Source organism: Perna viridis, chromosome 6, assembly GCF_037379345.1.
Source record: "Perna viridis isolate PV_CMFRI_1.1 ecotype Kerala chromosome 6, ASM3737934v1, whole genome shotgun sequence".
NCBI lineage: Eukaryota > Metazoa > Mollusca > Bivalvia > Mytilida > Mytilidae > Perna > Perna viridis.
In genome coordinates, this window is record NC_142450.1 from 14,235,094 (window position 1) to 14,258,058 (window position 22,965).

The following is a 22,965-nucleotide window of genomic DNA, read 5'->3' on the forward strand; positions in this document are numbered from 1 at the left end:
GTCTTTTTCAGACTCAACATTTGTAACTCTCTCATCAATAATATTGTATTGGAATTCTTCTATTGATAATTCTCTGATTGTTGTTTAAGATCATGTCTTATTTCTTTTATTTCATCTGTTATTTCAGTGAAATTATTTTCTATAGTCGACATTCTACCATTCAGTTCATCCAACATATCTAGTTTGTTCAACCTTGTATTCATATTGTTTATTGTTTCTAGTATTATTTGAAGGGTACCACTATCACAAACTGCTTGAGGTCTAATTTGCATTGGTTGAGGCAGCTGTGGGGGTTTATCTGGTAGAATTACACCATTATGTTGAGGTTGGACTGGTGTCATATGTATGGATGGTTGACCATTTAACATTAGAGAGTTCATTGTCATTGGAGTACTTTGATGAAATTGTTGAGGATTTTGATATTGAGGGTTTAAGAATTTAGGTTGTGTTTGGCTTCCATAAATGGAATCATTGGTATTTGCTCAAACTTGTGAAAGTTCATTTGAGCTGTTGTTTACATCAAGTATCATGGGGGCGGCCATATTGGGTGGTGTCTGTGTTGTTATTGATTTTCGTTTTCGTTTCCTTCTTGCCATTCAAAACACATTTTTTACAGTTCTGTCTCACACTTTAGGTTCAATGTATTTTTCCGAGCTCCAGTAACAATCTAGAGTTCTGGACTCCATTTAAAAACACATCTATTTACATTTTTTCTTCAGAGCTCTTACGTGTGTGCGTACTCAATCCGCCTCCATTACCTCCCTCATACAGAGTATTAGGAAACACCCGAAACTTTCAACATAAAAATCAATTACGGGGTTAGCAAAAGGGGAATGTAATTAATGTAAATGAGTGATAAGAATTTATTTTTTATTTGATTGTTAAACAAATCAAGGTAGACATGAAACAAGCAAACAATAAAATCAAATTAAACAAACATAAAGAAAAACAAAATATAAAAAACAAAAAACAAAAAAACTGTTGTAAGATTTTTAGTGCTTATTCTGCTTCACTTGAAAATGGTTCCAAATCAGTGAAGTCAATATAAATGTCAGCTATGATTTGTTTAAAGTTCACGTCGGCTTGATTTAAGCATCAAACACATCGAAGTAGGAAAGGCGTTGCCTAAAAGAAAAACATAAATATACTTGTAAATATTGATAAAAACATGGTAATAAATATCAATAATAATAATATTAATAATAATATTATTTGGTCATTCTACTAACTGAATAGATAACATTTTCAGGAATCAAACAACTGTTTTAAATGTCCAGACATGGATATAAAATATGCAATATTAACACGAATATGCAAAATATATCGAACGTACGATTTTCTCCGACGATTGAAAATTGCAAAATGCCAATGATTACAAAATGAAAACCATGATTTGTCGAACCACAATTGCATGGTCTGCAAATATAACAGGTCATTTGCTGTTTGTTTTCTATGACGATATTTCAGATGTTTTTAGAATTGAAAAGAAATGTTGGTTTAAAATTAAACAAAATCCTATTTAAACATTCAATTGAATACATATATACATTCATTCATACATACATGCAAACACACATACATATAAGCAATTCTATTTATGTCTATAAACTAATGTTCTGGCAGTACGATGGCAGACTTCCCACATCACATTTGAACTTTTAATATATATTACTTTACCACGTGGCTTTTGTTCGTTTTGGTCACCAATTCCTTAACTCACATGGACTTGAGGTCATTAGATCGATCTATCAAGTGCTAAATGCTAAAGTAATGTACTAAAACCATCTTTTATATTTTACTATTCATTGTAATACAATAAAAACCACAAGGGAAACAGGCTGCCATCATGGATTTCACAACCTATGGATCTATCGTATGACCTCAATTCCCTGTGCGTTAACTCCCTTCTCAAATTGATGTATTTATTTGAACTTTGATTCGTTAATGCAATTGCTTTTTGTGATATCCTTCATCTGACTACATTGTATTTATCAAATGTCTTTGTCATTTTTCATTACACAGATATATTGATATGGCAAAGCAAGTCATGGACACTTACAAACATGAACTTTATTATGATATGGATGGGTATTCTATGTTGTATTATGACATGCTACTGGAAACAAAACACTCTACATCTACTTCATATGGATCAAATTTCTTAATTGACATTGAAGATGAGAATGATGTAATTATTATACTTATATGAAACTGCATTTGACAAGATCCAAAGAATTGTAACAATGATAAAAGTCCTTGATATTAAGATAATTATAAGTACTCGTTCATCATCAACTAAAGTGCAAATACTTTATAATTACCACATTGTTCCTCGTCTCTTTTATAAAATCAGGACTCAAAATGAAAGAAATATCCAAGATAAAAAAATCATAGTTATAGTTCAAGCACGCGTTGTTCACATCATAAATCTGTATTTGATTTGAAGAAAGAATAACTATTGAAATATTTACTTTTGCTTTGTTTATACGTTTCTTTGTTTTCGGAAATCCATATTGTTTACCTGCGTGGTGTCATATACTTGCATGATGCAATCATCCTTTTAAGTAATGGATATCAAGGATATGCCTTAATGATAAAGGCTACGGTTTCGAAATACACACGAAATAATGAATATAAAATGAAATTCCACTGTTGTAGGTATTACTTTTTCTATATTCTGCTCAACGGAAAACACCTTGGTACGTAACATATATTGATAAGTATTTTGTGTTTTGTTTTTGTTTTGTTTTTAATTCTTTTTACGTTCGTTCATTTGGTTATGTTTTCAAATATAAGTAAATATCAATTTTATTTTAAAATAACTCATCAATATAGAGAAAGCAATAAATTGAAATTCAACCCTTTTAAATCAGTATGTTTCTTCTCTAAGCAGGAACACTTACAAAATAAGCGTTAGGAGAGTCAGTTCATACAGATTCTTTAGAAACATGAATCATGATATAAACGTTCTTATATTAGTAGTAACAAAGTGTTTAGTGTCATAAAATCATACTTCTAAAATAAATGAAATAGAAAAAAAAAAAAAAAAAAAAAAAACGAAAAGAAACTCAGAAGTTAATTTTTATTTAAAAAAAATGTGATTTTTTCCAACATTTTTCTAAAAACAAACAAAGACGCTTTCAAATATCTGTAGAGAAAAAGTTCCGGTGTTAAAGTGATTTTATACAAACTATTGTTAAAAGGTTGCAAGTTAAACTTTTCATGTGGTTTCAATTGTAAGTTATGTGTCCGTTTGTAAACAGAGATGCAGGGTCCATTTTGTCCACGATAAAAATTTTAATTTACGTTCATTTTGACTAGTACGATTGCTACAACAGGGTTTTACCTACCCTACTCTGTTATTTTATTAAGCCACTTCCAAAGGCAAAGTGTCAGGCACTGTATTTGTTGTTTGCATGCTAACTTTCTTTTGTTCTTAATTGATTTTACATTTTAATTATTTCGCTGGGTCGATGCAGCTGCCCAAAGGGTATTCACTAACCCAATGTTCAGAGTAGTCTGACCTCGAACTATATCAGATTTTATTTATTTGTATAAATATTGTTTTTCAGTATTACAAATCTAAAATTGTTAAAACACTACGGCCTCTGGTTATGTTTTTGTGATAAATGTTGAAGTCCTGGTATTTTTGTTTCACTTCCGATAAGTGTACTCTAGTGTATTATTATAATTTTATTGTCCTTTCGTGAAAGATCTTGTAAACACAATTTAGATCAATGTATTGTAATAATACTTTATATTTCTATTGTCAAATACCAAAAAATATATACAAAATCCTAAGTTAAAATCAGAATGAAATCCACTTAAGGTACTATACGAATCAAGAAGATTTATTTTTTTATTTGTGTTATTTTTTTTTCAGAACTTAACACCATGCAGTTGTTTACTGTTTTAAAGATTATGTTACTTGTAATGATGGTTCTAGTTATCGGACAAACGTTGGGTTACGAATACAACAGGAAATTTTTGAACAGCATTGAAACCGGATCCACAAAAGTGCCATATTTTTGTAATCATAGATCGTAAGTTTGTTTCTTACTAAAAGAAGATTTTAATGTTTGGTTTACCATTTTGTTTATATGATATATGATAAAGAAAACAAAATATTTGTACTGAATATTGTTCATAGGAAACTTAATAACCCTGTAGATGCGAAATTACTTTGAAAATAAAATTGGCGGGGAAAATAGAAGGAAAAAAATATGTTTTTTTTAATTACCTTTAATATCAATTAAGTCTACATTTGTTTTATGTCATATGATAAAGCTGCAACATTACAACATAAATATAATCATTATGATAATAAAATTGGCGAGGAAAATAGAAGGAAAAATTATTTTTTTTTATTACCATTAATATCAATTTAGTCTACATTTGTTTTATGTCATATGATAAAGCTGCAACATTACAACATAAATATGAATGAGTAATCAAGGGAACCAATGTTATAGCGGTAATCAAAGGAATGCAATCCAGCGACAAAGACCAGACATGGAAAACAGACATACACAACAAAGAACATGAAGTAACTAAAATCATACATACAAAGTAATAAAAGCAAAGGACTCAAAGACTGGGAGCATGGACCAGGTGCACCGGTAGGGTAAGCGTTCTCTGCTTTTATAGAAACAGAAATATTAGGATATGTATGTTTTCCTATACGTGTTTGTTTTGTTTTCACCTTTACTGTTTTTTTCTGTATGTAACGTGAGTACATAGGGGCAACTATTTTGCTGCACTTTAGTATATGATGTTTTGGGGCCGACTGCAGCCTGACCCGCTGACTAGGGGTTTACTCGACGTTCATTGAAGACCAATGGGTGGTCATGGGCTGACATTTTTACCCCCGGTTGTTGTCTTTTTTACATTAACATCATACCTGTTCTAGTAATACGGTATAGATATGATCAATCCCAACAAATGTATATGAAGATTAAAGGTTGCTTACATAAGGGCTGATTTGATTCATTTTTTTTTGAATATCTATTTCACTGGCAATAGTAATTCTCTTTGAATAATATACTTTGTATTTGCTATGTATTTATGTGCTTACCAGTCCTTTATTTCACCTTTGCATATTACATGTATATTTGGTTTTCAACATTTTACATTTAAAATTTTGTATAATTGACGTTTCTAATTTCAGGTGCTAAATGTTACATGCCGTGACACCAGAGATACACAAGTTTTGGTTGATTTTCATGTAAAATGTGGTCAAATTTTTTACAAAACTATATTGATGCATGAATATTTAATTCAAAATTAAAATATTTTTACTTTCACTGAAAATATTTGTATGATTATTGTAAAAATTAATATGTTGCCAGTTTAAATATCTGTACACGTTTAGCTAAAATTAAATATGAAAGAGATGCATCAAAAATCTAAGTAAATAAAATCCTAAAATTGATTATAATTATAACAGGGCATTCAATATCATATTAAATTAATAGTATGTCTTATGATACTCAACGACGTAAGAATTCTTTACAAACTTACAAAGCAAACTCTGCGTGAAATTGATAAAAACACTGTCTGTACTAAGCCCAAAACCGAAGACCAGTCGGTCAGTTCTCCCTTTACAATGTAGCTTTAGGTAATTGGCTAAAACGATCTTTTTGTTATAATCCAAGGTATATTGTAATCCATGACGGCGCATTTTTTCTTGGATCTTATTCACGTTAGGCATATTGTGCTCCAATTATGCGACGCAATTGTTGTATTTTTTTGCATGTTAAAAGTGAATGTCAACCATTTAGTGGTGTGCAAACCGTGCACGCTACATGTTTTTTTTTTTTTTTTTTTTTTTTTTTTGGGGGGGGAATCTTTTGATTTCTTTCTTTACCAATCATTAGTATCTAACCCTTAAACAGAGAAAAATTTGCTGAATTTATGGGAATTTGCAAATTTCGAGGAAAAAACAAAAAGTTACAATACCCATTTAAATAAAGCTAAGCTGTATGCTTTGTTTTGTTTTGTTTCGTTTCGTTTGTTTGATTTGTTTTGTTTTGTTTTGATTTTTTTTTTTGGGTTATTCTGTTTTCTATTGTTTGTTTTTTTTACATTAGAGAAAATGAAACCAATAGTGTGCCACATTTAAGAAAACATCTTGAAGGGAACACTATGTACCAAAATCGCGTATGTTCCTTTCAATCCTTATGCCAAATCATGATCATTGTTATTCAGAAATGAAATCGCACAGCATTAATTTTATTTGGGTTTCTATGCATATTTATTGATACAAAACAGTGCATTGTCATTTTAAGATTGGTTGGTATAATTATCGTGAAATGTGGTCAACTGTACTTGACACGATTACTTTTCAACACGGTCATTTCTCATTTAAAATATAGCTGAGAATGTGTGCTTTAAAATCATATTTGTAATTTACTACAAAAGGGTATGAATATTGTTGACATGTATGAGTAATTTCCCACCATGATGTCAGTAAGCAGAAAAGGTAAAAATGAGGATTTTCATTATTATTTATTCAAGTCATTTTTGTGAAGAATTTCTACGATCATCGTACTTTAGCATAAAAATGAGTTTGAAAGGCTCATATTCCAAGTATCACAACTTTAAGATGTCATTTGTTCTGGGAATTCAGTGAAACTATGAAAAGTACTTTTTTAACATGTAGAGTAATGGAAACGTTAGACGTTTTGGTGAGACAGTAAAACAAATCATGGCATATTCCAGAGGAATACATAATTTGGTGCCTTTCCTGCAACTAGTCATTTTTTTCTATTTCCACATATTATCTGGATAGTGGCGTTGGTGATATAGCTTTAGTATCAGAGGTGTATTGTGCAAGACATTGTTAAAAATAACAAAAACAAAAAAAAAACAACATAAACAAAACAAAAACAAAACAAAAAACAAAAAAACATAACAAAACATAGCAACAATTATTCGAGATGCAAAATACATTTTTCCAACATTCCAAAGCGAGATTAAAATCATTGTAAACAGAGATATATTTGTACCTCAATGTGGCAAAATCGTAGATATTTGATGTAAATAAACAGGTTGATTCTTTCTTAAACTTAATCAAAATTGTTAATATTTCATTTAATTTTCACTTTTGTTCCAAAATGCATACTATACTGTTTATTTCATATTCATTTTTGTGTATGTTCTCTTTTCCTATACTCGTTGTCACATACAGCACATTTTAAAATTAAAGCTCCACTTTTTAAAACGTCGGGACTTACCGCTAGAGTTGTCCCTCTTTCATTTAATCTAAAGATAGTTCGCATATATGCATGACGTGTTAGTACCAACGAGTCGCTTATTGGCTTAAATCGTGCGTAACAAATCCTTACGGGAAAATCCCATACTAATATCCGCCATGTTGGTTTCTACGGGACGATTTGTTTACAAACGAAGTTCGTAAGTTCCCGTCGAACTCTGGTGACAATCGTCTGCTGGATCAACTTCTCAATATTGTACGTTGTTCGCGCAAAATAAATCCGAGATATCCGAACTTACGCCGAAACGCATTTTGGGTTCTTCGGTTTTTGGACAAACCAATTAAACGTAAACAACATCTCATAGCAACCCGATCACTGTAAACATGGCCGACTTTTAACAATGAAATTGGCTAAACGAATGAGCAAATCATTTAATGCAATTTAAACGAAGATAATTTAAACTAGGTGTCAATAAAGTCGTAGAAAATATTTTTATTCAAATTTTAACAGTATCTTATTTATGTGACGCCGAGTACAGTAGTTATCCTTGCGTTATTTACTTTTTTTGATTACCGTTTGAAAGAGTATTTACTTTATTTCCATTAAACTCTCAAATTGTTTTCAATGTACATGTATATTAGTTTGAACATTTTGATCTTTTAGTTTTTTTTTTTAGAAAAAAAATTGTTAACGATACTGTTCTTTTCTTGATTCAAAGCTTTAAAATATTTGCTTGCGTTCTTTCTTTTTTTAATATTCATGCTTTGTCACCTTTGTGTTTTATTTAGAAATAAGATAAATAAAAAATGCTATTGGATTGGTTTATTTAAAACAAATGCCATTTGATGAAGACGATACTAAATAAGTGCTGTTAAATTTAAGCCAATGTAGGGTAACAGCACATACTAGTCTCTCTCCAAATGATCAGTGTCTACGTGTAAGTTCTGTAAAAAAACAATCAATTCCTTTTATTCATCAAGATACATGCACACATACTTAAACATATCTGTGTTCTCATGGGAAACAACATATTTGTCAAAAAAAAAAAAAAAATATGGTTATGTTTTTAAGAATTAAGTTGAAACCAAAATATAGTTTATCACCTTTTTCTCGTAGTTAAAATATATATATATATATATATATATAACGTATCAGAATGTGACGACTCTATTCGCTACACTGCTCCATCGGATCAAATTGATACAGGGAAGATACGTAAACGTATAGAAAGGTCTGAAAAATTCACAACGATGTTAGAAAGAGTAATCAAGGGAACCAAGGCCATAGAGGCAATCAAAAGAATGCAATCCAGGGACAAAGACCAGACATGGAAAACAGACATAAACAACAAAGAACATAAAGCAACCAAAATCATACATACAAAGCAACAAAATTAAATGAGCAACTCGGACTCCACTAAAAACTGGGAGTATGGACCAGGTGCACCGGTAGGACAAGCGTCCTCTGTTTTTCTAGAAACACCCGAGTTGCTCATAAAAAGTCAAGTCCAGGATAGACAAACGAGGGAAGGAAAACTATGACCCGTTGAATAAATCAGTTCTCAAGGTGCTAATGGATACGCCATAACGATCCACGAGTTCATGATAACGACCATAAAACTTCTGTAGTGATGACGTCAATCTTGTAGCAACATAACCTTGTTCCAGAAGTCTATTTGTTAGAGTTCTAGCACGATACAAAAAGTCTGCGTAGTTTCGGCAAGATCTGGCATAACGTTTGAGTTGTGATATGAACACTCCATACGCAGGAGCCGGAGGAATGTTGCCACAGATGAAAGGAAATTTGACAATTCTGAATGAAAAGTCATCACGTTTGTCGTAAAGTTTGGTCAATAGTTTTCCTTTCCCATCGATTTCTAAGTGTTTAGAAATGTTGAATTTGCGATGCAAATTTTAGTCGTTTCCTCCGCGGGGCTCAAACTTGTACCGCTGTGACATCTATGGAACACCGCCTGCACAAAGTCCAGATTGTGGTCTAGAGCGCTGGACTTTGTGTAGCGAATAGAGTCGTCACATTCTGCGACGTTGTATAATATTGATTTGTTGTGACATGCATCATTAATTTGATCCTATATCCTACATAATAACATCTAAATGAACTGTCCCGTACTTCCATACATCGTGTACTAAGTTACAGCCCTAGATTATTCCTACGAGGAGGAATGATCTGGCCAGCGAAGGCTATATTTTATGGGCTAGCTGGCCGAGTTGTCTAGGGCTATGGACTTTGTGCAGGCAGTGTTGCCACAGATGTCACAGGTACAAGTTCGAGTCCCGCAGAGGGAACGACCAAAAATTTACATCGCAAATTCGACAGTTCTAACATCGTTGGAAATTTTTCAGATCTTTCTATACGTTTACATGTCTTCCCTGTATCAATTTGATCCGATGGAGCAGTGTAGCGAATAGAGTCGTCACATTCTGAGACGTTGTATAATATTGATTTGTTGTGACATGCATCATTAATTTGATTCTCTATCCTACATAATAACACCTAAATGAACTGTCTCGTACTACCATACATCGTGTACCAAGTTACAGCCCTAGATTAATCCTACGAGGAGGAATGACTCGGCCATCGAAAGCTATATTTTTATATAGCCGAGCTGGCCGAGTGGTCCAGGGCGCTGGACTTTGTGCAGGCGGTGTTGCCACAGATGTCACAGCGGTACGAGTTCGAGTCCTGCGGAGGGAACGACCAAAAATTTGCATTGCAAATTTGAAAAGTTCTAATATCGTTGGGAATTTTTCAGACCTTTCTGAAATATATATATTTGCGTGTGTGTGCTTACTTTATTGATTGTATAGTTTAATTTTTTGTTAAAACTATATATTAGTTATTGAAATACATTAGAAACATACTAAACCACTGAGCTGGGAATTCCATAAAACGATTTCCTTTCGACATCCTCCTGTTATAACTTTCTCCATTCGTTTTTCCGACAATTAGTACCATGGCAACCACTATAACAATCTGTATTATTTTGAACATCTCCATTGATTTGATTTCTGAAAATATCGATTCGTCCCTGAATGACCTTTTACGAACATTTTTGAAATTGATACAATACTAATTAAGTAATATTTATCACAAAATAAAAACATTTTGCCAATGGCAAAACTGAGTTATACAAATGTGGAAAATTATATTAGAGCACCCCTCAAAAATAATCCAAAACAGTCATACATACCCAACAGTGAACAGCCAATCGAACTACCAAACACCAGCCATTAAATTAATCAATAATACATTGCTTAATTTTACACAATGTAAGAAATTCCTGTAATACTAGGCTCTCATTACACTCTTTTATCAGTGCTGTATTTGTCGTTTACCGCTTCTAATAATAAGCGTCGAGTCGTTTGAAAAAAAAAGACATGATATATTAGTTCACCTTTTGCTTTTGAAAAGCGACTAGAATTAGCAATATATTTAACGAAGTGTTAGCATGGAACAGTTTACAATACATATTCCTAAGCTGCTCCGAGTGAAATATAACCTCAAAACAATTTTCAAAACAAGTGTATTACAAGTTTTAGCTTTTGATATACAATAAAAGAGTAATCAAATGAACCAAGATACAAGCAGAAGTCAAAACGAGATAATTAATTGACAACAAGCAAAACTTACACCACAAAGAACGTAGAATAACATGGAATAACGTAGAAACAAAAGTAAATGAGCAACCAACTCGAATCATTGACCTGGTTGCGTAAGTAGGGTAAGGGTAGTTTGTTTGCTTTTCTAGAGAAACTTGCTGAGGTTTTCATAGAATGTTTAACCCCGTGTAGACGAGAGACGAAGGAAAACGTATACACAATACACAATATATGAATCGGTTTTTATGTTGTAGATGAATTTACCGTAACGATTGACGAGTTCACTATGTCAACAATAATACTTTTGTACTGATGACTTCAATCTTATAGTATATAACCCTGTTCCAGAAGCCTGAAGGAATGCATGTTGAACAGATCAACGGAATGTTGGCGATACGGAAGAGAAGTCGTCGCTCTTGTAGTATAATTGATTACCATCAATATCTAATTTTATTGTCTTATATAAAACAAATTGTAAAATTTGATAAATACAATTTGTACTCCACAACCTCATATTTTAAGCTTTATATTGCAGAATGTTCATGCAAAAACTTTGCATTAATGACGACTTTTAATACATTACTGGTCAGAAAGTAGATCTTGTAATTTTCGAGACCAAAACAATTCTGTTTACCAGAAATGTTATTCCTGAATGGAATTGTTTGATAGCTCATTTCTGTAAATAAAATATCAGCATTCTATTTGACATTTTTCCTTAAATTTTGGACATCAACTTGTTTCACAGGAGGGGTAAAAAAATTTGTTAGCCAAAAATTACTTGCCGGCGAGAACTATTCTTGATCAGTAATCATATAAACAATAAGAAATAGATTCACAATGATTATATGTAAACTCACAAACATTCAATAGAGCTAACAGTGTCTTAAGTAACTTCTCACATGTGTACCAGCTATAGCTAAATAATGTGATTAAATATTTTTGGTGTTTGACTTATTGCTGCCTGTATAATACACACCAACAAACAACAAACAAACAAACAAAAAGTCATCTTCATACTCAAATGAAGAAATAATTAAGCAACAGCAAACGTAGAATAAATTTTCAATGTTGCTTTAATGTTTACATTTTGAATATATACCATAAACAGGTCTAGATTATAAAAATAGGATATGTGATGTGAACGCAAGATAGACAGTTATCCAATGACAAAATTCGACCTAATCTAAAGAGAAGATAAAACAAACAGGGACGGACGAAGGATTTTAGATGGGGGGGGGGAGGGGTTCGCATAGTTAAAATTTGGCTAGCAGAGCGTGGCAAAATATATATTTTAGCTTAAATTTTTGAAATGTTCTTCTAGAATGGATGCAATGTAGATATATATTGTGGTAAAATTTGAGAGAAATTAATGTCTCTACCCAAAACCATCTAAATCTATTCCTGACAACTCATGCTTTGCGAATTTTAGAGGGGCGCACGCCCACCTCACCCTCGCCTGAATCCACTCCTGACAAACAACATTAAAGATAAAGAAACAACGTCTAACAGGTTCCAAGTTGTATTTGTACATGTAATAAAATACTATAAAAATTGTAAAGGGCCTACCGAAATGGTCGGGGAAAAGTTCCACTAACTAAGCAGCTTGTTTGGCGTTTGAGAATAAATATTTTCATATTTATTCGAAATTGTTTTTGTCAGATTAATACATTATTTAAAAAAAATAAATAAATAAAAATAAACGATACTGTAGATGAAATTGCCAGATTAAAACTATTTATTTACCATTCTGAAACGTAATGCAAGAGTGACACGTGTAATTCTATACAATATTGATTCAAATTTTCCGTGTAACCAGGGTATATGTACAATATTGGCATTTTACAAATAAAAAAAAAGCATATTCTATTATATTTTTAATCCAATAAAAAGGTATTGCATCAACCCAAAATGTTATATTAGAAAACCATACCAACACCTGTTGAAATTTTGATATATTGATTCTCCTGAAACAAGGAAAATGTGTTCCCAATAATCCATAGACAATAGCATATGGACATTTGCAACATAAAAATTACATACGTTTCATATCTAGGCTATTAGCAATAAGATGGTCACGCCCTAGCCATAAATACTTGGTTATCTAAATATTTGAGTATATTTTACTAAAAGTTTATAAAATTGCAATAATTTTATACTTTCTCAGACCAATGAAAATGTTTTTGCAATGTACCATGTATGATAATTTATATTTTTCATCACAAAAATGCAATATTTTCTTTTTTAGACAAAGAAGATGGTATCGCATAAGTTACAAGAGCTATATTATTTCAAAGTAGAGTACTTTTAGCACTAGTTTATGAAATTTTGTATTTTTATTCACCTGGAACAAAAGAAATGTAATTCCATTAATTCATATACAACAAATATGGATTTTACACGAATAGAACTTTCTTTTTACATTCAGAGTAATTATATGGTATAGCATCAGTACAAATACTTTGTTATATAAAAATATAGTATATTGTACCCCAATATTATAAAATTTTAATATTATTATACTCCTAGACCACAAAATGTTTCTGCATTTTACTATATAAAGTAAATATGGATTTTTTTTTCATATCAAAATGCAACGCTTACATTTTTTAAGAAATAAGTTGGTATTGCTTTGGAGAGAAATAGCTTATTTACTTCAAAATAGAGTATTTTTTACCATATTCAGAGTAATTAGATGGTATGGCATAAATCAAAGTACTTTATTAATTAAAACGTATGTATATTTTAACCCAGTTTGATTAAATTTCAATATTTGTATTCTCCAAGACCAATAGAAATGGTTTTGCAATGTATCAAGTATAATAAAATGGACATTTATCGTATCAAAAAAGCAACTTTTACTTTTTTAGAGCTAAACTACTTCAAAATTTAGTATCTTTTACCAATACCTTATGAAAGTTTGATATTTTATTTTCCTGGAACAAGGAAGCTATTTCCTAATGTTCCATATACTTCAAATTGGACATTTTTCACACGAAAATAACACTTTTTTCATATTACAAGCAATATGATATCGGAATGGGAAAAGTTTCCAGCATCATGCAAGACGACATGAGATCCTCATCTTTCCAAGTAACAGATACACTTGACATGTCCATGACATGTTTTGCTTGAAACAAATTAGCACTAAATTTGTTCTTGTTTTCATTTAACTACTCTGTAGAAAGATCTGGGATATCATTCAGTCGACTGCACGAAAAGGTTTAGTATATAGTAGTCCAAAATTGATACTAAATAACATTGTTCAATAATGGGGATTAAAAGTATCATACAATTGTGTTTTAAGTAATATAAGGGAGCACCGTGAGCTGCAGCTTGCTTTCAATTATAATGTTTACCTCAAGTGCAACTCCAGAAAATACTTTTTAGTTAAGCGGGTCCGTTTTATGGATTGTCAGGGGATTATAAAGGTGTACACACAGCTCTTTAATGTATTAACTTCCAAGTTATACCCTATACCATCCCCCATTCGTCATGGAAAAAGCCCCATCCTTAATACAATTCACATTACATTTTTATTGAATAACTAAATCATGAAATTAAATTTTATATTTTTATTTTTTTTCTACATTTTAGCTGTAACTTTTAATTAATTTAATACATTTTTTTCATATGAATAAATATTTTAAAAGTAATCCGCTTCCTCTGTATTCAAATTCGCAATCTGCCATTACCCATTCTCCATCCCCTATTTACCATAGAATGTGAAGCTTTCCCCATACAAGTATTGTTTAAGTGCCGATGATGTTTGGCAGCCTGGCCGAATGCGATTCATTCACACATAACAAGGAAATCTTACTGTAAATAAAAACAAAATGTGTAAATTATGTGAAATCAGGGGAAACATTGATTTGGTAACAGAATTCCTTGACATTGTCTTCCAAATCTTCAATTCCAACAAAACAAGCCTATTGTAATAAGACAACTCTCACATTATGTTTGACATGTCGCCACATGTGGCCCAAATCTCAGGTTGAAAATTATTTGCAAAACTCCTAGTTTCTAATAAATTAATCAACGTTTCATAGAAACGATATGTTGTGATGTAAATTTGATCAGTTAATGTTGTAAGATCACATTTCATTTGGATAACCGGAAGTGCTTGTTTGGCCCAAGTGTGCTCCACTTTAAACAGGGACATTCGACGACGTCGGAAATATTATATCTCCTATACTGACCAGAAAAAAGGACATGAGAAAACACCGTGTTGAAAAGTGGAAAAAATTACCAAATTGCACGATAATTTTACTACCCAATTTTAAAATTACAATGCATTGTTTAATATATATATATATATATATATATATATATATATATATATGCATTCATACAATATCGAATTGAAACAAACACATATGAACATACACACAAACACAAAAAATACTTAAACAAACTCATTCCCATACCAAGAAATCCGTTATCTTTGTAAACGTTATGTAAAATGAATCAATTGAAAACAATTTTAACATTTACATACGTTTTTAATCTATAATTAGTTATTTTACCAAAAAAAGTCCGAAAGAAATCCAAAAAAAAGTTAAATTTGACAGAGCACCTTATAACCAGTTATTCATACCGATCAATCACATATCGACATTTTCAGTGGCATACCGTCACCATTCGACACAGACAATGTTCCTTTGGATCAAATATCAATTATACAAGTAATACATAAACCATATATAAAATTTATAAAATTTAGCCTGTTTAAAGTTCATTCCGTATGTAAAGGCTGCAATCTACACATTTCTCAAGTAATGAGAGAGACGTTTAAGGCAGTAGTCTATTGAAAAATTTTGATATCTCTATTGCATCAGTTAAGGTCTTAAGGTTGTGTGAAATGATGACCAACATTATTATTTTTAAAACTTTTAATTTGCATGTATGAGACAGTTAATTTCTTTCACTATAATATCCACGATCCCAATCTTGCATACAAAATATTTTGTAAACTTGAAAGTCGTTGCCTTTGGCGTATATGACATACAGTCGGAGTAGGAAAAATATCTTTGAGCGGAGACACTTTATTGTTGGATTAATATTTCGGACCTATATAAACATGGTTTCTTCAATTGACACAAATTTTCGACCTGGAATTCATGAATTATATGTGATCGGACTTAACACTATAATCAATCACTGTTCGTACGATAAAATGATTACTAGAGTCTCTCCTTTCAGAAATTTAGATCTTAATTCAAGGTCTCATTCATATGCATTGGTATTTCACAATTTGAATGGGTTAACGAGAGATCCGCCCTTGGCATCTGTGATGTACATAAATAGTTGTCAGTATATTAAAAATATAATTGTGTTCGTTTGATCACCATTGTTCTAAATAAAACTGGTTTGTGGTGATTCAATGAACCTTCACGATATAGTATAATGTCATGTTCTATATTGAACCATCAGTTAAACCTTTTTGAAGTATTATAAACCCCAACAGAGTTGCATAAACATATACATTTGGTTATGTATGACTAATTGTGTAGAATTTGAAACAATGGAGATGATCAGGACTATCCTACTTGTAATAATTACACTTAATGCGGGAAGACGAAAAGAGAACAATTTTAACCATTGTAACCGTTATGATTGAATTCAGATGAAAAATATCAGATTAAAGCCAGTCTTGCTCGACAAAATCCGTTACAATTAAACTGTTGAATAGTTTTATGTGTTACATAAAAGTTATGGCATATGGAGTTTACATATCACAACTCATACGTTGTGCCAGAGCTTTCCGTAACCACGCACACTTTTTGAATCGCGCTAGACTTCTTACAATAAGGCTTCTGGAACAAGGTTATGTTGCTACGAGATTGAAGTAATCAATTGGTCATTATTAAAAAATCCTACGTTATTAATACACGGAGACGTAACATTTGTTATTATTATTTATCCCTTTCAGATTGAAGTCATCACTACAGACGTTTTATGGTCGTCATCATGAACTCGTGGATCTTTACGGTGTATCCATCTCAGGGGTCGCGCTGGGCTTCGCGAATGTCGCAATTTGCGGTTTTTAATTTTATTTGGCGACTTAAAAATAAACAGTTGGCGATTTTCTTGGCGCCCAGGTTTTGTATATTAAAATTGAAGATATTCTCTCTAATTAAACAATTGTGTTGACACCTGGTCAGAGTAAATTGATCACGACCAATTTACGACAGAAGGCAATTAAAGGTAATTAGACTAGGCGACCGTGTCTCACAATATCATCATGGGAAATGTCAATCAAATGTAAATATATTATTGAAACTCTCATCATCTGGTCAAAGGTAAACACAATGAAGGCCGTATGCACGTGGCTACATACATGCTTTACAGCCCTGTGATACAGTCAGAAACAGACTTATCTAATAACTTAACTTAAATTAAATCCATTTAACTATGATTATTCCACCAGGAAGTGTCTAAACATTTCGAAATGAAGGAATTGATAACAAAAATGGATGACATTTGTTTATACTTTTGTCATGTGAAAATCGGTAAACAAATAGAATGGGGATTTCCCAAATCTAATTCAGAGATCAAGACAATTGAACAGGGACACAATAAATGGTCCATGGTACAAAATGTAGTTTACCAGAAATTTTATCAATTGAGAGAAAAAAAAGAAACAAGTTTGTTAAAAATAACTAAAAAACTAAATTATATTGTAAGATATGTAAGACCATAAAGGACGAAGGTTAACATGTTTAAAATCAGGGATTATATGAGAATAGTATAGAATATATAAAGTCTTTGATAGAAATAAAGTACCTCATTCTGGAGTAGTATTTACTGTTTTATGCATATGACAGAGTAATCAAGGGAACCAAGATTATAGCGGTAACCAAAAGAATGTAATCCAGGAACAAAGACCAGACAAATGAAAGTGACAGCCTAGAGCTAAAAACCTGCCTTATACATGCATCAAGAGTGAATCTTGGGTACATGTATGTCATAAATGGAGAGCTAATTTTGATGAATTGGCAAAGATAATTCATCAGTGGACTTTATACTGTCATATTTTCTTTTTTCAAAAAGTACATTTTTTTGGTACCCTTTTGCTCTAACTTCTGAAAATTGGAGACAAAAAAAAATGCAGCTGGCGATTTTTCTGGCGACAGAATTTTTAGAAGCCAGGGCAGCCCCTGCATCTGCACTTTGAAAACTGATTTGTTCGACGTGTCATACGTCTACCTTGGATTGGACGTTTTATGGGCAACTCGGCGGGTATTTCTAGAAAAGCAGAGGACGCTTACACTACTGGTGCACCTGGTCCCTGCTCCCAGTTTTTAGTGGGGTCCGAGTTGCTTATTTACTTTTGTTACTCTGTACATGCTGTATGTATCATGTCGGTTACTTTATGTACTTAGTTGTGTTTATTAGTTTTCAGTGTCTGGTCTTTGTCCCTGGATTATATTATTTTGATTTCCGCCAGAATTGTGGTTCTCTTGAATACTCTTCCATGAAAATGGAGGGTACTCATGTTTTCAAGCTTGTTTTATTTTTTTTCGATTTTCTTGTTATACAAAATATATCGAATTAAGTCTTTATTATTGTAACAGTGATTTGGAATATAGTCATACAGACTTAACACCCAGCAATGATGCTTAATCATTAAAACTTAAAAACAACTGCCGAAATGTCGCCACATTTATTTATATACCTTATTCAGCACACGTAAAAACAATATGAATAGGATGTGAACACACACACACAGAAAACAAAAACCTTGCACCTTTTGAGCAATAGTAATATTATGTTAGTATTTATTTTCATATATAAGAAAATAATAGGAGAAAAGTTTAAATAGATAATGATAAAAAAGACATACATTACATGATTATTTTTCTTTATCTTTGTCACATTAATTTAAAGCACTTCACTTATTCACCATAAAACGTCAGGTATTGTGTTCATTTTTCAAATGTTAAAATGAATTTCATTTTTGTTAACACATACTTTTGTTTGAAAGATTATATTTTTCCTATTTTTTAAACTTCAATCATCATCCTCGACAAATCATAACATTAAAACATGTAGGATGCAAAAATAAAATAAAAAATGGATTAATATATAAACACTCTATATGAATATATGAATTTTATTTTTTAAGTGCAACAGCCAATTGAAAACACTACCTGGTTATGTGTCCAGTAAGTCTTTCTGACCAGGAAATAAGAGGAGTTCGGTGTGTTTTAAAAATGAATGACTCACTTCTTGTCTGACGTTTATAAAGACTGATACTTTGAATCATTTATATTCTTTTTCCTTTTTACACAACATTCTGTATGGCAGTGCATTTTAACCAGATAATATAATGATATGATATATTTGACATTTTCATGGCTTCCTTTGCTACATGAATTTTTTCGCGTTGTCTCAGGTCACACATATCATTTCCTGTTCCATCTCATGTTGTTTTCATTTCTTGCAACATACGTAGGTGATACATTGTAGATATCACGGAGGACGTTTGGTTGCACGAAAGTGCCAAGGTGATACATTGTAGATATCACGGAACACGTTTGGTTGCACGAAAGTGTCAAGGTGATACATTGTAGATATCATGGAGCACGTTTGATTGCACGAAAATGTCAAGGTGATGCATTGCAGATATCACGGAGGACGTTTGATTGCACGAAAGCGTCAAGGTGATACCTTGTAGATATCACGGAGGTTGTTTGATTGCACGAAAGTGTCAAAGTTAATGTGACCCTTATATGTAAAAGTATTCAAGGACAGTATTAAGGAATTAATCCTCAAATAACTAACGCTGTAAATCAAATACTTAAAGAGAGTGCGGCACGGATATTTTTAAATATAAAGGATGAGAAACATTCAGAGAACAATCAATTTTAGATTGTTTCCGTAATTGAACGAGGAATTTGAGAGGTAAGATATTCAAATACTTATAGTACTTTTATATGGATTTTTTTTCTTTATCGTATTAAGCTTTTCATCTAATTATGAAACGTAAAATTTTCCCCACAAGTTTAATTAATCTCTGCCACAAGAATTATGTGGACTGCCTTCAACACGTATACATTTGCAAATATTAGACACCAAATTCATTATTACACAATTTGTTTTCCTATTTTATTGCTTCAAATTCAACGAGTTTGTAATTGACAATATTTATTCATGTTTTTGGTGTTAAGAAGTTGTAACTTTTTCTTTACAGAAAATCAGTTATGTCTTACAATCAAAAACATATACCGATAGCATATATGTTTGTTTTTGATATCTGTTTTCGCTTATTTGTTTTAATTTGCTTTTGTTTTGCATTGCAATACTTCAGCACAAAATTTAATATGGATTGCAAAAAGCTCACGAATACCTATGATTTCTATTTGTAATGGCTAATATATACAATGTTCTTTTTCTTCTGTTTTTTGTATATAACATAGAGGTCATAAATAGAAGAGGTCTTAATCCTATCAAATAAGCATATCAAAGTTAGATAAACGTTTACATTTAGCTAGGTATTAATCAATCTTACAGGGATTGAAACGATGGAGATGTTCAAGATGGTAAGGATAATGTTACTTCTTGTCATGGCATTTGCTGTAGGACAAACTAGTGCAGGACGGTTTAATAGAAGAATGTCAGAAAGAAGTCACTTTGTGGAAAGGCCTCCATTCCGCCCATTTAGTATGTCTTAATGATAAATACATTAATAGTAATTGTAAAAATGCGTTTTTCGGTGAACGCACACATGTTAACATTTTAACCACCTACGCCAATTTCGGAAGTTAAAAATATTCTCTGTATCATTTTTAGTCGAGTATTATACAGTCGCTCATTCAAGGACACTTACATAATGTTTATAAAATATTTCTATACACTCTATTTCTTTTTTTTTTCCTTTTATTAGGAAAAAAACAATATTTTTTTTTTATTTCTACCGTAATGACCGAGTTCAGGAGAACTTTCTGTGTATTATTAATTTTGAAGTCAGCTGCTAAAGACGTGTCAATGTTATTAACGGCAACATGATCAAACATGCATCATATCATTATTATCGTAACACAGACATTGACATCGTTAATAAACATAATAAGGTACGTTGATGTACTGATTTTTGATCTTTTATTTTTATTATATTTTGTGTGCACATATCTATTTATCTAAAGAAATTCAAATAATAATTGTTCACTATTCTAATTTCAGATACGAGATTGTAAAAAGAGATTTGACTGAAAATCTTCTGCTTAAAAACAACTAATAATGATTTCTAAAGATTAAAACAGGACTGTTCGGTATACAATATGGCTAAAATTATGGATATTTAATTTTTATCTTAATAAATCTGATATAAAGCTAAAATAGCTGTTTTTGGTCGTTTGGTTCCATAGAATTTGATACTACTTTCATATTTAAGACAAATGGGGGGGGGATGTCATGTGGTATATTTCAAGTGGACATGTTCATGAAATCTGCTAAACTTACAAAGATAGAAATCAAGTTAGAGTTTAATGTTAATAACATATATAAAAACATTCAAAAATACAAACAAAAACACATGAGCATACACAAACATACAAAAATACCCAAACAATCTCATGCACACATAAAAAAAAATCCCTTATCCATGTAAACATTATGTAAAATGACTTTTTTAAGAATTTCAAGACTTTTAACATTACAATTTGGTTACCAACCCTACCTACATTCAATGTGTATAGCTAGTCACTAGGTATTTTTGCCAATTATTTGTTTTTGACCATCTTGCTTTACATTGCAAAATATTGCGCCCTTTTCAGTGGCAAAACAATATCGTTTGACCCAGATATTTGAATCGATTATCAATACTACACCTTATGTAAAACATGTACAAGATTTATAAAATTTAGCCTGTTTAAATTAATTCCATGTCGTATACAAAAGCTTCAAGCCACACAATCATGAGTTAACGAGAGGGACTTTTGAGATAGTTGACTCTTTTCTGTGTCTGAGATTTTCTTACGGAATGCTTATGCCTTCATCGACTTTGCTTTTTGGTAAGCCAAATCAGTTGGTTTGCGTTAGCATGCTTGTCTCGTGAACTATCTGTTTTCAAACACATATTTCAATAAATCAATCTTCGAGCCAATACGCAAAGGGTAATATCAGTGCGATTGTATCTGCTTTCAGTAATTAAGTTTTAAATTTGAAGTTTATTCCGATGCAACGGTGTTGCACTATCCAAATTGGCTGAAGAGCGTTCAGGTTTGTGAAATATTACAAAGCCCAAACAAAGCTGAATAAACATATACATTTGGTTATATGTATGAATCAATTTAGCAGATATTAAAAAAAGATATGACAAAGATAATGTTACGAAACTTTCATGTAAATAGCATTTGTAAACTTAATTTCTATACTCTTTGTCACTCACTAATAACATTTCATAACCGCATTGAAAAAAAATATATACAATTGCAACCGTTATGATTGAGCGCAGATGGAAATATCAAACAACACGTTGAAGTTCAATAATTGAATAGTATTATATGTTATCTGTTTTAAAAACCACCTATTTTGATTTTGGTCCAGGACAGCGCTTGCATTAGTTTATGCAATCGTGTATTTATTTTCCTTATTTCGTGTAAAATTCAAATTAGCATATCTGTCGTGCAATTAAATTACTGGTCAGTCATTTGAAAAGCAAGACGGGTTCAAATGAATTTAATAATCAATTTCACATGTCCTTGAATATTATTGAATGGAAAACAATATTTGCATTCCTGATTAGATAGTCTGTTTAAAAGAAGTATTTACAAGTTGATTAAAACTAATAAAAGAAGATCATGTACACAGACATTTGCTAGTATCAATTTTTCAAATTTGCTATTGGGTTGTGATATATTTATCATTTCATACACATTTCGCCAGATGAAGATTTCTGAAACTCTGATCGTGACAGTTGCTCGATGTATGTTAGTAGGTCAGTGATGAATGAACCCCGGCCCAGCCGGTCCCGCATATAGTTACATCTGTCTTTTACCAAAAAAGCGAATTTAAGGTACAACTTACCCAAACTTAGAGCATTGTTTTACTGGTAACATGTATGACTTCAGAATTCATCGATGATTGTAGTGTTAGGTCTCGGTAAATGCAAACATGACGTCTCATTTGTT

The 22,965-nt window shown here is 31.6% G+C and overlaps 4 long non-coding RNA genes across 4 annotated transcripts; 2 read left to right on the forward strand and 2 right to left on the reverse strand.

Moving 5' to 3' along the window:
- Nucleotides 1–856: 856 nt before the first annotated feature.
- On the reverse strand, nt 857–2,490 carry LOC148613756 (uncharacterized). The gene is made up of 2 exons (XR_015923156.1): nt 2,322–2,490; nt 857–1,125 (listed from the first exon to the last, which is right to left on the reverse strand). It is a non-coding gene; the product is annotated as an uncharacterized LOC148613756 (long non-coding RNA).
- Nucleotides 2,491–2,581: 91 nt separating this feature from the next.
- LOC148613757 (uncharacterized) lies at nt 2,582–5,471 on the forward strand. The gene is made up of 3 exons (XR_015923438.1): nt 2,582–2,699; nt 3,884–4,043; nt 5,168–5,471. It is a non-coding gene; the product is annotated as an uncharacterized LOC148613757 (long non-coding RNA).
- Nucleotides 5,472–8,021: 2,550 nt separating this feature from the next.
- LOC148613758 (uncharacterized) lies at nt 8,022–11,889 on the reverse strand. The gene is made up of 2 exons (XR_015923439.1): nt 10,097–11,889; nt 8,022–8,158 (listed from the first exon to the last, which is right to left on the reverse strand). It is a non-coding gene; the product is annotated as an uncharacterized LOC148613758 (long non-coding RNA).
- A 7,614-nt stretch (nt 11,890–19,503) lies between these two features.
- Nucleotides 19,504–21,166, forward strand: LOC148613759 (uncharacterized). The gene is made up of 3 exons (XR_015923157.1): nt 19,504–19,738; nt 20,348–20,497; nt 21,017–21,166. It is a non-coding gene; the product is annotated as an uncharacterized LOC148613759 (long non-coding RNA).
- The last annotated feature ends 1,799 nt before the right edge of the window (nt 21,167–22,965 follow it).